We start from the raw sequence: 16,174 nt of genomic DNA on the forward strand, positions 1-16,174 counted from the left end.
AAAAAAAAAAAAAGCAAACCCTTACTCTACAGTTGCCCCCAAAGTCCACTGCCTCAATTTTGGGAACATTCGTTGTCTATTCTGGTATTCCACAGATGCAGGGTACGTCAAGTTGATTGCGGGCATTTAATCCGCTGTTCCTGAGGCTGCACAGAGAGATTTCCCTTTCTCTTCTTTGTTCGCACAGCTTCTGGGGTTCAGCTTTTTTTTGGCCCCACCTCTGCGTGTAGGTCGCCCTCAGGCATCTGTCCCCTCTCCCCAGACAGGAGGGAGTTAAAGCAGCAGCTGATTAGGGCTCCCTTGCTCACTGAGGCCAGGGGCGGGAGGGAGGGTTTTGGTAGTCGTAATTGGAATGTGGCGCAAACCTATGGTGGCAGAAGTTGGCGTGATGTTGCAGCAGGCTGAGGCGCACTATGTGTTCTCCTAGGGAAGTTGTCCCTGGATCACAGGACCCTGACAGTGGCGGGCTACACAGGCTCCCAGGAGGGGAGGTGTGGATAGTGACCTGTGCTTGCACACAGACTTCTTGGTGGCTGCAGCAGCAGCCTTAACGTCTCATGCCCATCTCTGTTGTCCATGCTGATAGCTGCGGCTCGCACCCGTCTCTGGAGCTCGTTTAGGCAGTGCTCTGAATCCCCTCTCCTTGTACATCCCTAAACAGTGGTCTGTTGCCTCTCTGGCAGGTCCACTCTTTTTCTCAGGCTCCCTCCTGGCTAGCTGTGGTGCCCTAGCCACCTTCAGTCTGTCTTCACACAGCCAACCCCAGTCCTCTCCCTGGCGTCTGACCTCCAAAACCGGAGCCTCAGCTCCCAGCCCTCAGGTGCCCCAGTGGTTGAGCAGACAAGCCTCTCAGGTTGGTGAGTGCTGGTCGGCACCGATCCTCTGTGCGGGAATCTCTCTGCTCTGCCCTCTGCACCCCTGTTGCTGCACTCTCCTCTGTGGCTCCAAAGCTTCCCCCTGCCTACCCCCCCATCTCCACCAGTGAAGGGGCTTCCTAGTGTGTGGAAACTTTTCCTCCTTCATAGCTCCCTCCCAGAGGTGCAGGTCCCATCCCTACTCTTTTGTCTCTGTTTTTTCTTTTTTCTTTTACCCTACCCAGGTACATGGGGATTTTCTTGCGTTTTGGGAAGTCTGATGTCTTCTGCTAGTGTTCAGTAGGTGTTCTGAAGGAGTCGTTCCACATGTAGATGTATTCTTGATGTATTTGTGGGGAGGAAGGTGATCTCCACATCGTACTCCCCCACCATCTTGAAGATCTCTCTCTTACACATGAAAGTAGTTAAGAGAGTAAATCCTAAGAGTTCTCATCACAAGGATAAATTTTTTTATATATCTTTAATGTTATATCTACATGACATGATGGATAGTCACAAATTTAGTGTAATCATTTCATGATGTATGTAAGTCAAATCAGTATGCTGTACACCTTAAACTTATACAGTGCTGTATGCCAATTAGATCTCAATAAAACTGGAAGAAAAACATTTTATGTTATTGCTAGAAACAATCCTATGAAGCATTAGTATTACCATTGCCATTTTTCAAAAGAGAGCTATGAGGAAGTGAGCAGCTAGAAGTTAAATTAGTAAAGAGTTCAAGATTAAACACTGTTCTCCTTGTGGTACCTCGAACTCGGCTTACCTCTTTTGGTTCCAACCCCATCATTTTTATCAAGGTAAATTACATTTAATACATTATAATAGTTTACCATATTGGAAGAATAGTTTGAAGAAATTATAACAAGTCATGTCCACTCTTTCTCTACTAATAAATCAAAATTTCGTCCCAAATAAAACACTTCAGAAAGATTTCTTTTTTTCCCATTGGAATTAAAAGATTGTTGGATCAGCTGAATGAGGATGATCATGTTTCTAGGTTGTTAAAAGTCACAATATTAACCTTTGGATTACCTGGTGAGGGCTGAAATACACGAGGCTTCCGCAGCACTCTCTATATGAAGCTTTTATCACAAATGCTCCCTCAGAACGATCCGAGGAACAGCCCTCCAAATGGTCCTGAATGCCACACAGGGCACCTGAGAGTGGCTTCTGCCTCTTCCCAGGCCATGGGATCTGTTTCTGGTGGGTCCTTTCAAGCAGACCACATGACAGCACATGCCTGTCATGTTCATGGTTTACAGCATCCCATGATTGACCTGCGTCAGTGGGAGGAATGGCAAGACAGGTGCCCCCAGGAATTCTCTCCCATGCACAGGTCTGTGTTATTGCCTTTATCCATGTCTTAGTCTTCCTTTTGAGGACTTAATGAATCAATGGCTCCAACTACCAGCTACTCTTCACCAGGACTTCTTTCCAGGTGAAGCTAATTAGACCATCTCTAATTACTGTTACTTAGTTTGCGTGTTTCTTCTCCTAAGAACTCCATTAGAATTACCCTAAGGCAGAAAGGATTGTTGCACTGTTCTGCCTATTTTCTCTCCCTGTTTTGTGTCTCTCTTTTTCCTTCAGGTCAAAGTGACCTGCATCATTTTTCCTGGGCTTACTATCAGAAACCTTTGATACCCTTCCTCCCTCCTATATAATAGATTTCCCCTTCCTGTCCATGCTTGTGGATTAAATCACTGTTGGTGAGAATGTAAATTGATACGGCCACTATGGAGAACAGTATGGAGGTTCCTTAAAAAACTAAAAATAGAACTACCATATGACCCAGCAATCCCACTACTGGGCATATACCCTGAGAAAACCATAATTCAAAAAGAGTCATGTACCACAATGTTCATTGCAGCTCTATTTACAATAGCCAGGACATGGAAGCAACCTAAGTGTCCATCGACAGATGAATGGATAAAGAAGATGTGGCACATATATACAATGGAATATTACTCAGCCATAAAAAGAAACGAAATTGAGTTATTTGTAGTGAGGTGGATGGACCTAGAGTCTGTCATACAGAGTGAAGTAAGTCAGAAAGAGAAAAACAAATACCATATGCTAACACATATATATGGAATCTAAAAAAAAAAAATGGTCATGAAGAAGCTAGGGGCAAGATGGGAATAAAGACACAGACCTACTAGAGAATGAACTTGAGGATATGGGGAGGGGGAAGGGTAAGCTGGGACAAAGTGAGAGAGTGGCATGGACATATATATACTACCAAACATAAAAATAGATAGCTAGCGGGAAGCAGCCGCATAGCACAGGGAGGTCAGCTCAGTGCTTTTTGACCACCTAGAGGGGTGGAATAAGGAGGGTGGGAGGGAGAGAGATGCAAGAGGGAAGAGATATGGGGATATATGTATATGTATAACTGATTCACTTTGTTATAAAGCAGAAGCTAACACACCATTGTAAAGCAATTATATTCCAATAAAGATGTTAAAAAAAGAAGGTCCAGCCAGGTTGGAGAACCACTGATGTAAATAGTAGAAGAAATAAACCACAAACAAACAAATCCAATAAACTCTTCTAAATAATTTAGGGAACAAAATGTCATAAACTTAATTATAACCACATGCTTGTGACACAAACGTTTTATTTTCCTTCCCAAGATTTTATACAATATACTTAGAATCTATGACCTTCACCACCATCATCCCTAGTGCATCACACACTTCTAAGGACCATCTGAGAAGGTTCAAGTGACCTGGCAACTCTTTGTCTCAAACTCTTTGGTCTTTTCTTCCAAAATGTCATGGTAGCATCCTTCACTTTGTTTCCATTCTTCATCATCATTGCCCTCGCCACTATCCCTCTCCTCACCTAGATGAAACTCTTGCTTCCATTCCACTGGCCTCTGCCTATGATGAGGTCAGATGCTATTCTGGTCTCAGCATCTCATCTTCCCCCATGAAATTTCCTCTAACCAGTGTCATGAGTTGTTATAATGCTAATTACGACTCACCATAACACACCTCCTTCAAAGCTCTCTGCTTAACAGTATTTGTGGAACTGAGTTACATCTCTTCTTCCTAGCCACAAAGAGACGAAATTTGTGTTGGGTTTTTTTCTGTACATTCTAAAAGGACTTTTATTCACTTCCTAGATCTTGTTACTCTTAACTTCTCTTCATCTAAAGTCAACTCCCATCGTTCCTTCCTCCCTCTTTTACCACTTGCAGCATAATTGCTCTAAATCCTTCCTTCTCAGCACCAGCTCCTAAGTACATACCAGTGTTGGGGGAATTCTGTTCTCATGGGATGTCACAAACACTACATATGAACAGGGTGGCAAGAATCAACAAACATGCATGTTGTGTGTGTATTGCCTGTATTCCGGCTTATGCTCTGTTGTCTCATGGACATTTTCACAGCACAGTTCAAAGAATTTCAAGAAGTGACAGTGGAGCATTAAATCAAGCTCTTCTGAACACAAAGCCCTGTGTGACAGCACAGGTCACATGCCTCGACCCTCCTAAAGTTATTAACATCCGTCAGGCTTCATAAACAGATGGGAAGCCTATTAAAAAATACATATATATTTCCAGAACCTAGCTTCAAAGATTCTCATACAAGTGGTATAAGATAGCTTCTAGAATCTGTATTTTTGACAAGCTCCCTGAGTGATCGTGATGGACATCCTGGTTTGCAAAACACCACCTCAGCGCAATTCTAAGTCCCTAAAATACTGTTCACCTTCCCAGCCCCAGCCCTGGTAGTCAGATGCTTTTCTTTCCCTATCTACTCTGTCGCCCACTACAAGGGTGCAGAGGGGAGGTCCAGATTAAGAGTGGCAGAGGCGGGCTTCCCTGGTTGCGCAGTGGTTGAGAATCTGCCTGCTAATGCAGGGAACACGGGTTCGAGCCCTGGTCTGGGAGGATCCCACATGCCGCGGAGCGGCTGGGCCCGTGAGCCACAATTACTGAGCCTGCGTGTCTGGAGCCTGTGCTCTGCAACAAGAGAGGCCGCGATAGTGAGAGGCCCGCGCACAGCGATGAAGAGTGGCCCCCACCTGCCACAACTAGTGAAAGCCCTCGCACAGAAACGAAGACCCAACATAGCCATAAATTAAAAATAAATAAATAAATAAAAATTAAAAAAAAATAATAAATAAAAGTTTAAAAAAAAAAAAAAAAAAACAGAGTGGCAGAGGCAACCCTAATAGACCCATGGCTTGCAGATACAATGCTGTCGTCTGCTTCATGGTCTGATTTGCTCCCTGGTTCTCCTTATCCCTGTCTCCTAGTGCATCTCCACGTCTACACTCTGGGATGTGTCTGTGGGCAGGAGCATCTATAAACTAGAGTCAGCCTCCTTTCCCAGACCCTCCTTTCCAGGCTCCTATCTCTGTGCCTGACCGGCCATTCCTCCCGGCTCTGTAAACCAGACTCTTCAGAACCGCCCCCAACTCCTCCCTCTTTCTCAACTCTTCACTCCAATTGGATCCATCCTTTCAAAGTTTCTTTCCAAATCACACACATATTCCTCCCCTTTTTTCTGTCCCCTCTGCCACTGCCTTGATTTATTTAGACCTTAATCTTTCCTCTCCTGAGTCACTTAAATGATCTTCCAATGAGGTTCACTATCTGCCTCTGAGTTCTATCTGCACCTCTGCTATGAGAGTCCTCTAAAGGCCATATCTAATGTAATTCTCTCATTCAAAATCCTTTCATGGCCTCTGACAGTCTCCAGTAAAATATTTAAACTATTCACTGTAGTATAGGAGGCCCTTAAGTACATGTCTCTTTCCCGCACATACACTTAACGCCAGCCCCACCCAGCTCCCAGAAGCTCCCTAAGGATACCATGTCCTTGCCCCTCCTGGGGTTTTGCAAAGTTATTTCCTCAGCTTCGAACATCTGTCTTCTGCATCCCCCCTTTTCTCACCCACCTAGCAAATTCTTTTTGGTTGTTTTATGGGTTAGCTCAGAAACCAACTCAAAATCACCTCCTTGTAACTGCCCTAACCTTCTCCCCATACTGTTACAATGACTGTCCCCCACACCGTGCTGCTTCTCCTCCACTGCCCATGACACCTGAGCCAACCCTGTGAGGACTTTGAGGGTAAAGTTGTTCCTGGCGTGAAATGGGCTGCCAGAGACTCAGAACAGAGGAATGGCAACAGGTCAGGAAGGAAAGAAGGGTGAGGCTCAGGTAGATCTGCTCTCCCACCACCAGCTCAGTCCACAGGACACCGTCTCCATCCCAACGTCCTGAACAATTTGCAAAGACGATTCAGATGCCACTAGAATCTCTCAAAGAGCCCCATTCACAGCCACAGGCAGACTCTGCTGTCCCCTTCTCTCCCCCACCCCTTTTCCCGTCTGCACTCCAACACCCTCCTGAGACATTGCCTCCAGCCTCTAAGGATGCTTTCTCTCCTTTCTAACTGCCTTCCTGAATGTATGTTTTCCCCTGGGAGTTCTCTCTATTTTAAATTCTCAGCCCAGCTAACCCGCCACAGCACTGCAGGCAGGAAGAAATCACCAGAGAGAGAAAGAGAGATTTGCTGGAAGTTCCCAACATACTTAACAATGGCTCTCACCCAAGGCGCTTCCAAAATAACCCAGCTCAGGGTTCACAGCAGACCCATGAAAAAGGCAGAGGCAGAATTCAAGCATCTCTAAATAATACTTCAGTCTTCTGCTTTCAAGTGCTTTAGGAAACCCACCTCCCTACATTATCTGGAAACCTCAGCCCTGCAGATTTTTTTCTCTCCTTTACCTTTATCAGCCTAACAACCAAGAGAAGCCGAGGAAGTAGACAAGTTATCACGCTTAGAAATGCAGAGGAGTGCTGTGCACACCCAAATTTGCCCACATCCAAGGACTCACTTCTGTTTTTTGCCCTGTGATTAAACTTCTTACTTCAATGGGGTTCTTATTCTTCCTCCAAGCAGATGTCCTTGCCTCAATTCCATGACCAGCGGACTTCAGTTTTAAGGTCCACAGACACACCTTTGAGAAACGGGGTGATGTATTTTCTCTATGCTGTCCATAGACCTCTTGCCCCTATTGAGCTCTAGAAGCTCTGCCTTGACCTATGTGTGTACTGCCCATCTGCCAGGACCCACACCACTGACCATCCCAGACGTTCCTAAAGCTACCAAACCTACTTCCAGGATCTTCCCTTAGTGCCCGATGCCAGGATTCTCCCAACCACCTGCCCTTCCCCATGGGTCTCTATGAGCTGCATCCTGAGTGTTCAGGGCTCTGCAACTCTGTGTGCTGCATGAATGGCCCTGGACTAGTGCAGGGAGAGGGCAAATAGGGAACGCAGAAACAGCCAGCCTTGAACTGGTCATGGGGGTGTGGTTGAGAGCTTTTGTAACAGAACAATTGGAACACACTCTGCAACTATAGAAAGAAATCTTTTTTATACTCTCCTCAAACCACAGAGAGAAATTCAAAGCTGATGCTAGGTTATCTCAATCACTTGAATCTCGTTCAGTACCAAAGCAGTTTTTTACTCCACTGTGAAGTTCTAATTATGCTGAAGTACACACTGAATTTCATTTAGACAAGAAGGACATTTTAATTCCCACTTTTTAGTTATTGAGCATTCCCCCGGGTTGACCAGAACCCTCATGCTCAGACAGAGTCTGTGGGTTTGGATAATAATATGCAGTTGCACACACACCTGAGTGCGGATGAGAAGTTACCTGTGGGTTATAACTCACTGTTCGGGTCTGTGACTCAGAGCCAGAGGGTGAAGCAGCTGCCTAGCCTCCTGGGTTTTCTCTCAGTGGACCTGCCCTCTGCCTCTTCTCCCTCCAGGGCTGAGTGGCGATGACTTCCTGGCCGTGGGTCTGCGCAGCGGCCGCGTGGTTTACAGTTACAACCTGGGATCTGGCACAGCAAGTGTCAGCAGCGATCCCCTCGATCTGAGCCATGGGATCCACACTGTCCATCTGGGGAGGTCCTTCCGAGCAGGCTGGCTGAAGGTAAAGGGTCATCCCTCCATCTGTCCCACAAACTTACTGCGTGCTGCTGTATTATCGGATCTGTGCTGAGGGACAGAGGTGAAAGAGCCGGGCCGCCTGCCCCCATGAATTTCACAGACTAGCGCACAAAACAGAAGACTAGGGTGTGTTGCAGTTAAGTGGTGTGGGGATAAATTAGAGGATGACTAGCATAAACAAGGTGAGAGAGAGGATTCAGGGAATGCTTCTCAAAAGAGGTGACACTGGCGTAAATAGCAGTTCAAAAAAAGAAGCATGGCGAGCGTGGGCTTAAGGAACACCAGTAGTTCGGTGTGGTTTTCAGGCGAGGGAAGCGAAAGGTGTGGCTGGAGAGAGACAAGGTCTGTATCATCAAAAGACTTATCTAAATAGTTTAGATTTGCATCCGGAGAGCTGTGGAGAGCTACCAAGAAATTTAAGAAGGGGGCTGGTTGCCGTGGTCAGTTTCCATTTGCTGATAAATGACTGGTGGTCATTTGAGAATGGATATGAGAGGGAGGTAAGGCCAGATGGAGGAGGCCCAACGGGATACCAGCTCCTAATCTTTGAAGAACTGTGATGTTGATTGAGATGCAGAACCATGACTGCCAGCTATTTCATAGTAACAGACACCAGCGGAGAAGCAGAGAATTAAGTGGTAAAGTGTTTTTGAGTTCTTCAAAATTCAGGTCTTTGTAAGTTTTCATGCCAAGTTAATGGGAAATGACAAAAGAGTATCTTAACAGTTCACCCTGAGGAATCAATTTCTTTTTTATTAAGCTTTGAATTTTTTTCTTTTTGAAGGTAGATGATCAGCAAAATAAATCCATCATCTCCCCAGGAAAACTGGTTGGTCTCAATGTCTTCAGTCAGTTTTATGTAGGTGGCTACAGTGAATACACTCCAGATCTCCTACCAAATGGAGCCGATTTTAAAAATGGCTTTCAAGGTAAGACATGGATGGATTTTACACTATACCTACTTGTCTCAAAATTTGAGAAAAGAAAAATCTTTTAAAGAGTATATTTCTAGTTCTAAAACCAGCAGTGAGGATTGCTTTCTAATCAGACTTGATCAGAGTTAGACTTTAATGAAAAACATTCATTCACTGTTTATTAATCACTTAACTACCTGTGTACTAGGTGTTAGGGTGTTTCAGTGAACAAAACTAGGATTCCTGCACTCACAAGTTTATATTCTAGTTGGATAAAGGCGGGAACAGACAATAAACACTAAATGTAGTAAATAAATAAATTATATAGTAGTATAGGTAATAAATTCTGTGGGGGGAAAAGGACAAGTAGAGCATGATATGGGAGGTCAGGATTGTGGGTCATTTTTATATAGGGTGCTTTTTAATATAGGGTAAGTAGGGTAAACCTCATGGAGTCACAGTAAAAATTGAAACTCCATCTAACTTTGGAATGTACTTGATATAAAAGATGATGGACAGATGGCTGCCACCTATCCACACCATGAAGATATGGCCCACAGAGGTCACCAGAGGCCAAGGGGATTAAGAGAAAACACCACAATTGGACAAGCAATCGTACTACCATAGCCTGTCTCCTGTGTTCAAAAAGGAACATAGACTCAGGCCTTCCCTATAAAGCTGATTCATAGTGGAGTTACCACATAAAGGCATGCTTTGAATTGTTATAATAATACATTTGGTAAAAATAAGCATTTTGGTGGCTCCTACTCCCAGAATATTTGGCCAAGGGGCTGCTCGTTGTAGTGTCCTAAGCCACTCACCCATGACCAGCCTACTCTCCATCAGAAGCCCAGGATTAGGGAGTAGGATGTGATGCATTTGGGTCACTTGAGTTCTCTGCCTGCCTGGCAACCCCATTCTCCCCACCCCCACTGACTTCTGCCTAAACACAGATGCAGGATGCCATGTACTTGAAACATATGAAAACAACACAGCTAATCCAACATAATACAAGGCCAGTTTCTAGTAAAACTACTTCATTCTGCCAAGGCTCTCAAAGAAACTTTTTCTTTGAATGTATAATCCGTGCTGATTCTCAGAAGAGTGTCTTAAAGAATAGTTTAAAGCATATTAAGGCTCTATGCTCAATGCTCAACAGTTCTTTCACTGAAGGAGATCATCTGAAGGGCAAAACAAATCAATGAGGTTTTAAAACATTATATTCAAAGAAAAGGATGGGTAAATTTATAAATGTGAAAGAAAGCACATCTTCCACTCAATGAAACACAGACCTTGTTGGGGGTCATCAAAACCTGTTGCCATTTGTTCCCACACACACTGCTTCTGTAAATATTCTGGATATAATCAAGCATAAGAGTGTGGATTCTGGAACCCAACTGTCTGAATATGTGTCCCCTCTGCCACCTACAAGCTCCATGACCCTGGTGAGTCAACCAACCTCCTCGTGACTCACTGTGCCTCAGCTGTAAAATGGGACAATCACAGCACTTCTCTAGTTCCAAGAGTGAGCTAACGGAGAGAGACCACATAGCTTAGAGCTCTCAGTATGTTAGCAACGATGATGGTGCTGGTGGTAGGAGGAGGCCCAGCTCCAGTCAAACCTTTGCTCCTCTTTCTCTGCCTCACAGACGTGGCTTTGGCTCTAGTCACGCTGCCTTCAGATCCAGGATCTGCCAGGTAGTAGCTGTGTGACTTTTAGCCTGTTACTTACACTCTCTGAGCCTCCATTTTCTCCTCTGTTAAAAAAAAAAAAAAACCTACTTCATAGGGTGTTTGTAAGTTAATCAATTAAGTAAAATAATTATGTTAAGTGCTTATACCAGAAACCAATACATGATAAACACAATAAATGTTAGCTATTAGTGGTATTCCATCCTACTGTCAGAGGACTTGATGCTTTCAAAGTTATCAAAGTCTAACATTTCCTGGTTTCCTGTTGTCTTGTTTTTTTCCCTTCTATTAGGAACTTTCCTTCACATCTTGTTAACAAGAAAAAAGACTGGCTTTCGTCAATACCTGTCATTTTCTCCTTAAGTCTGTTAATGAGCCTACACTCAGCACATACACAGCTGTCCCTTCTTCTGACAGAAATAACTACATTGACAGGCCTGGAAGCATGCCAAGCTTCTTAGGATAAAAATCTTGGGCGGGTCTTCTTGGAATTGCCACTTAATCCACAGTCTTATGGAAACTCCAGGACCTTAGCTTAGCCCTTAGCCCTTAATTTTATCATTTGTCTCTTGAATCCTTCCTCAATGTCTGCATCTCCTCCATCATAAACTAGCCTTTATTATGTACTACAAATTATAGACAAGTAGTACCACCCTATCATCATGACCAGATCACAACTGTACTATAAACCTGATTCCCCAGAGCTGATCTCACTGGTTTTAAAGAGTGATACAAGGTGACTTTAAAATATAGATTTCTGGACCCTGCTTAAGTGAAATCTCTATGATGAGGGTCTAAAAATTTGCATTTCAATGAGCCTCCCCAGATTTGGAAGCCACTATGTTAATCAATCATAACAAAGCAAATACAAAGTTTTATGGAAGAATTTAATAATTAGGTTAAGATTATCACATTTGTCTTTAGAATGATGATTAAATCACACACAGTAAAAGAGTATCTGACATAGGCTTTCACATTTCTCTAAACACTCCAGATACATAAATCTAATCCAGAAGTCCTCAGACTAAAATACAAATTCTGTCTGTTGATCAAGCCCTTTTGCTTTTGTTCTGGAAATGTTTATAATGAGCCATTATTCTCCCTATAGCCTTTCATGTTCATGAAGAGGTTATTTAACCCTTCTCCAGATTAAAAAATCTACATATACTAGGCACAGAGGGCCTTACTGTTTTCCTGTCCTAATAAGAGGGATTCTTCCCTCTTCTCTAAAGGCATAGGGTTCTCAGGCTGAGGTTCATGGATGGGATTCAGTGGGTCTCTGAGTCTCCTGAAATCACACACAAAATTGTGTGTGTACCTGTATGCATTTTGCTGGAGAGGAGAACCATAGCTTTCATCAGTGTTATAAGATCAGTTACTTTCACCGCCAGACCTATTTAATTCTGATTAAATTACTTTTGACTAGTACGAACATAGGGAAATCTATTATCCTATCTATCGATTATTCTAGTGTCACAGCAGCTAGTGTTCATTGATACAGGGATTATTAAACATTACTCAACTGAATAGTGTGGACATAAAATAGATTCAGGTTCATTAACAATGCTGTAAAGATGTTATTCCAGCCCGAAAATGCCCCATACCATTAGTACATGCAGTTTCTGGCTAGTTCAACTTTTCTTGTTCTGTCTCTGTCTGTCTGTCTGTCTCTCTCTCTTTTTTAATTCCATGAGATTTTTCAAACTAGAGCCCATAAGAGAAGAATAATGAGTTCACTGCAATAATTTACAAATTCTCTTACTGTCAAAAAAAAAAGCTATCACTTATTTGGAACTTCACCAGTCTTTCCAATATCATAGTTCCAAAAGTCTTTTTCATACTCATTTTATCACATGCAAGATATAGGCGTGGAATACCTGGTGCATGGTACTATACTAAGCCGATTATGTTTAACCTGCTGTATAAATAGGAGTGAAATTATACAATATATATTCTAGAAATGGCTTCCACTGTAATTGCTTTTACACTGTATCTTATGTTGACTGACATGAAGCATCTCTCTATGAAATAAACACATATAACTATTAGTGTTAGCCAAATGTTTCTCTAAATATAACAATGCTACATTTTTAGCCAAAAACATATTTTAGCAGTTCCTCATAACAAAAGTATTTTATTTATTCATATAAAAGAGAAATTGTTTTAAATGAACACTTCAGACATTAATACATATTACAGTCATTTAAACAAAGCTTTTTTCAGAGTATGATTATAAAAACTACAAAAACTTAATGTTAGCATCCCACAATCTTTGCTAAAGGAAATGTTTTTTAATAAAGGAAATAGTGAATTTCTGAGAGTGTGGAAGGGACTACAAGACCTACATATTGCCAACATTATACTACTAGTTCATGTATATTTTCTTACTCCTCTTAACTCATGGAGTAGTTATATTTGTTCTCATTTTAAAGGTGGAAAAACTGACAGATTTGGGTCAACTAGCCATTATGTGGCAGAGATTGTAATTGAACCCAGAGCCACCTGACTCCATCCTCTACTTACATTTTTGCTCTGAGTGCATTTCACTCTGCAAAAGGCAAATTTTACATTCCACATATAAGTAAGATCATACATTATATGTGTGGAAAAGAACTTTCTAAGGATACATACAAAGGTAAATCCCTGAGAGAAAAAAAGAGAAATGTGACAACATAAGTATTATAAACTTCTCCACATAAAAATAAAAAAGAAAACACCATAAACAAAATTAAATAGCAAATATTAAACTGGAGTAAGTATTTACAATATGTGACAAACAGCTAATGTGCTCGTTATATAAAAAGGTCTTTCAAATAAGTGTTTAACAGGGTATAGAAAAAAGGTAGATAGAGAAAAACAGTAAATAATAAGCAACTGAAAGGGAAAATTATAAATAACAAACATTGAAAAGCTTTCAACCCTAATTAAAAATAGCAAAAGGAGGGGACCTTCAAGATGGCATAAGAGTAAGACGTGGAGATCACCTTCTTCCCCACAAATACATCAGAAATACATCTACATATGAAACAGCTCTTACAGAAGACCTATGAATGCTGGCAGAAGACCTCAGACTTCCCAAAAGCCAAGAAACTCCCCATGTACCTGGGTATGGCAAAAGAAAAAACCGAGACAAAAGAATAGGGATGGAACCTGCACCTCTGGGAGGGAGCTGTGAAGGAGGAAAAGTTTCCACACACTAGGAAGCCCCTTCATTGGTGGAAACGGGGGATGGCGGGGGGAAGCTTCAGAGCCACAGAGGAGAGTGCAGCAACAGGGGTGCAGAGGGCAAAGCAGAGAGATCCCTGCACAGAGGATCAGTGCCGACCAGCACTCACCAGCCTGAGAGGCTTGTCTGCTCACCTGCCAGGGCAGGTGGGGGCTGGGAGCTGAGGCTCCGGTTTCAGAGGTCAGACGCCAGGGAGAGGACTGGGGTTGGCTGCTTGAACACAGCCTGAAGGGAGCTAGTGCACCACAGCTAGCCGGGAGGGAGTCCGGGAAAAAGTCTGGACCTGCCAGAGAGGCAAGAGACCATTGTTTCAGGGTGCACGAGGAGAGGGGATTCAGAGCACTGCCTAAACGAGCTCCAGAGATGGGCGCAAGCTGCGACTATCATCGTGGACATCAGAGATGGGCATGAGACACTAACTAAGGCTGCTGCTGCAGTCACCAAGAAGCCTGTGTGCAAGCACAAGTCACTATCCACACCTCCCCTCCCTGTGAGGCTGTGCAGCCTGTCACTGCCAGGGTCCCGTGACCCAGGGACAAATTCCCCAGGAGAACACACAGCAAGTCTCAGGCTGTTGCAATGCATTGCCAACCTATGCTGCCGCAGGCTCACCCTGCATTCCAATTATGACTACTGTACACCTCCCTCCCCCTGGCCTGAATGAGCAAGAGCCCCCTAATCAGCCGCTGCTCTAAACCCCTCCTGTCTGGGTGGGAACAGATGTCTGAGGGTGACCTACATGCAGAGCTGGGGCCAAATCCAAAGCTCAACCCCAGGAGGTGTGCAAACAAAGAAGAGAAAGGGAAATTTCTCCCAGCAGCCTCAGGAGCAGCGAATTAAAACCCCATAATCAACTTGATGTACCCTGCATCTGTGGAATACCTGAATAGAAAACGAATGTTCCCAAAATTGAGGCAGTGGACTTTGGGAGCAATTGTAGACATGGGGTTTGCTGTCTGCAACTGATTTGTTTCTGATTTTATGTTTATCTTGGTATAGTGTTTAGCCCTTGTTATCATTGGTAGATTTGTTTATTGGTTTGGTTGCTCGCTTCTTTTTTAAAATTATTTTTATTATTATATATTTTAATTTTAATAATTTTATTTATTTATTTTTCTTTCTTTCTTTTTTAATCCCTTTTCTTCTGAGCCTTGTAGCTGACAGGGTCATGGTGCTCTGGCTTGGTGTAGGCCTGAGTCTCTGAGGTGGGAGAGCTGAGTTCAGCAAACTGGACCAGCAGAGACCTCCCATCTCCATGTAATGTCAATTGGCAAGAGCTCTCCCAGAGATCTCCATCTCAATGCTAAGACCCAGCTCCACCCAACAGCCAGCAAGCTCCAGTGCTGGATAGCCCAGGCCAAACAACTAGCAAGACAGGAAAACAGCCCACGCATTAGCAGAGAGGCTGCCTAAAACCATACTAACTTCACAGACACCCCAAATCACAGGACGAGGTGTGGTTCTGCCTACCAGAAAGACAAGATCCAACCCCACCCACCAGAACACAGACACCAGTCCCCTCCACCAGGAAGCCTACACAAGTCACTGAAACAACCTCACCCACTGGGGACAGACACCAAAAACAATGGGAACTACGAACCTGCAGGCTGTGAAAAGGAGATGCCAAAAACAGTAAGTTAAACAAAATGAGAAGTCAGAGAAATATGCAGCAGATGAAGAAGCAAGGTAAAAACCCACCAGATGGACCAAATGAAGAGGAAATAGGCAGTCTACCTGAAAAAGAATTCAGAGTAATGATAGTAAAGATGATCCAAAATCTTGGAAAAACAATGGAGAAAATACAAGAAACGTTTAACCAGGAACTAGAAGAAATAAAGAGCAAACAAAAAATGATGAACAACACAATAAATGAAATTTAAAATTCTCTACAAGGAATCAATAGCAGAATAACTGAGGCAGAAGAGCTGATAAGTGACCTGGAAGATAAAAGAGAGGAAATAACTGCAACAGAGCAAAATAAAGAAAAAAGAATGAAAAGAATTGAGGACACTCTCAGAGACATTTGCGATAACATTAAACGCACCAACATTTGAATTATAGGGGTCTCAGAAGAAGAAGAGAAAAAAAAAAAGGGACTGAGAAAATATTTGAAGAGATTATAGTTGAAAACTTCCTTAACATGGGAAAGGAAATAGTAAATCAAGTCCAGGAAGCACAGAGAGTCCCACACAGGATAAATCCAAAGAGAAACACGCCAAGACACATATTAATCAAACTATCAAAAATTAAATACAAAGAAAAAATATTAAAAACAACGAGGGAAAAGCAATAAATAACATACAAGGGAATCCCCATAAGGTTAACAGCTGATCTTTCAGCAGAAACTCTACAGGCCAGAAGGAAGTGGCAAGATATATTTAAAGTGTTGAAAGGGAAAAACCTACAACCAAGATTACTCTACCCAGCAAGGATCTCATTCAGATTCGAAGGATAAATTGACCTTTACAGACAGCAAAAGTT

At 42.9% G+C, this 16,174-nt stretch overlaps 1 long non-coding RNA gene across 1 annotated transcript; it reads right to left on the reverse strand.

The window, feature by feature from the left end:
* Nucleotides 1-1,024: 1,024 nt before the first annotated feature.
* LOC309666697 lies at nucleotides 1,025-13,840 on the reverse strand. Its single transcript, XR_014267253.1, has 2 exons — nucleotides 5,059-13,840; nucleotides 1,025-4,705 (listed from the first exon to the last, which is right to left on the reverse strand). It is a non-coding gene; the product is annotated as an uncharacterized lncRNA (long non-coding RNA).
* Between the last annotated feature and the right edge of the window lie 2,334 nt (nucleotides 13,841-16,174).

Source organism: Balaenoptera physalus (genome assembly GCF_965194825.1).
Source record: "Balaenoptera physalus genome assembly, chromosome: 9".
NCBI classification, from domain to species: Eukaryota; Metazoa; Chordata; class Mammalia; order Artiodactyla; family Balaenopteridae; genus Balaenoptera; species Balaenoptera physalus.